Source organism: Pleurodeles waltl, chromosome 2_2 (genome assembly GCF_031143425.1).
Source record: "Pleurodeles waltl isolate 20211129_DDA chromosome 2_2, aPleWal1.hap1.20221129, whole genome shotgun sequence".
Taxonomy (NCBI): Eukaryota; Metazoa; Chordata; class Amphibia; order Caudata; family Salamandridae; genus Pleurodeles; species Pleurodeles waltl.
The window spans coordinates 1,018,667,747-1,018,669,963 of record NC_090439.1 but is presented as its reverse complement, the minus strand read 5'-3'; positions in this window follow the sequence as shown (position 1 = coordinate 1,018,669,963).

The following is a 2,217-nucleotide window of genomic DNA, read 5'->3' as shown; positions in this document are numbered from 1 at the left end:
GTACTGTGCAACTATATGTGGTGTTGCATGAGTTTTGCATGTCTCCTAGTTCAGCCTAAGCTGCTCTGCTATAGCTATCTCCATCAGCCTAAGCTGCTAGAACACTACTACTTCACTAATAAGGGATAACTGGGCCTGGTATAAGGTGTAAGTACCCAAGGTACCCACTACAAAGCAGGCCAGCCTCCTACACCTAGACGTTGTATGCCTCCCACTTACTTGTGCGTGATCGGCACAGGAACGTGGAGAGGTTTGGAGCCCATTGAGTGACCATACCTCCTACTAGCATCTTTTATCTGCGATCCTGAAAAACATTTGCCTTTGTGTTCTATTACCGGGCTTTTAATTTGGATCTTTTTAGAGTTTGCCAATCCGAGTTTGATTCTTGTTTGAATTCCAACTCCCCATATGCGGTTATCTTGAGTTTTTTTCACCACTATTTGCTGCAATATTAGCTCCCTTTTGACGTGTAATCATTCTTCTAAGGGCCCTAAGCCTTTTAAATGGTTTGACACCAAATGTTCAAGGGGACATCATGTTTTGCTGGAGGCTGTGAATGCTGCTCCTAAAGATAATGTGGGTTTCATCTGGTACCTCATTGTAGAAAAGACTCATGCCGCTCCACCCCCTTACCTGTCAGAATTGCCATAGATCCTATGCTGCTCTTCCTGAAGCGCGCCGGAACTTAAAAAAACAAACAAAGGAAGGATATTAGAGCAGAGGTGGGGGCTGAATTCTTTAAAAAACACTGCAGACAGTGAGAATGGACTTCTCTCTTCAGGTGAAGATGGACGAAGTAATGAGACAGAAAAGGGAGGCAGAACAGGAAGATGTCACGTATCAGAATCCAGGAAGCTATTCCAAGAGGAAGGATGCCAAAGGAGCACGCCTAGATAGCCATAGAGGAGAAGAGGGTCCTGAATGTCATAAGAACGTGTATCGCATCACTGGAGTACTGGGAGAGAGGCCCAGAGAAGCCAGATCCACTGAGGACCCCCAGGAGACCTGGTGTGAGGACTGGTGGAAGCCACCAGAGGACGCGCAAAAGCCAGCAACAACTCAGGGGATCTGTGGCAGTTCAATGAGTGACCCAGGAAGGGAAAGCTCATAAAAGCATGCAGGAACTGTCGTTTTCAGCTAGATAAAGTATTTTTGTGTTATGCTCACAGTGTGTCACTCTAGTCTCACGGATTACTTTTGTGTTTGCTGCCATTACCATGAACCACTAAACATTTGTGCAGTATCGTGGATCCCTGAGTTCCTCGGTGGGGACCATACATCCATACCCTTCCACGCTGTATCAATAAAAGGGTACGTAAAGAAAGAGGAACCATCATTAGGTCATCCCGCAACCGCTAGGAAACCCATTTATTTGTCATGTTTTTATTGAATCACAAGTTAGGGTGTGAGGCCTTCCTGGCATAAGTAAAAATTTCACAAATTCTTTAGAATGTCACAGGTGCTTTGGTGAAGGTAGAGACAAAGGGGGTCATTCTGACCCCGGCGGGCGGCGGGAGCCGCCCGCCTGGAGGGAACCGCCGAATGACCGCACCGCGGTCAAAAGACCGCGGCGGCCATTCTGGCTTTCCCGCTGGGCCGGCGGGCGACCGCCAGAAGGCCGCCCGCCGGCCCAGCGGGAAACCCCCTTCAACAATGAAGCCGGCTCCGAATGGAGCCGGCTGAGTTGTAGGGGTGCGACGGGTGCAGTGGCACCCGTCGCGATTTTCAGTGTCTGCAACGCAGACACTGAAAATCTTTATGGGGCCCTGTTAGGGGGCCCCTGCACTGCCCATGCCAGTGGCATGGGCAGTGCAGGGGCCCCCAGGGGCCCCACGACACCCGTTCCCGCCATCCTGTTCCTGGCGGTAAAAACCGCCAGGAACAGGATGGCGGGAAAGGGGTCGGAATCCCCATGGCGGCGCTGCAAGCAGCGCCGCCATGGAGTATTCCCTGGGCCAGGGGTAAACCGGCGGGAAACCGGCGGTTGCCCTTTTCTGACCGCGGCTTTACCGCCGCGGTCAGAATGGCCCAGGAAGCACCGCCAGCCTGTTGGCGGTGCTTCCGCGGTCCCCGGCCCTGGCGGTCATGGACCGCCAGGGTCGGAATGACCCCCAAAGTGCTCTGTGGGTATTTTTTTCCTGAGGCCGGTGGTCGCTGCAACTACCACCTGGGACCTGTGGAAAAGGACAAAAGAAAAGCATTATCACCCACCACCTG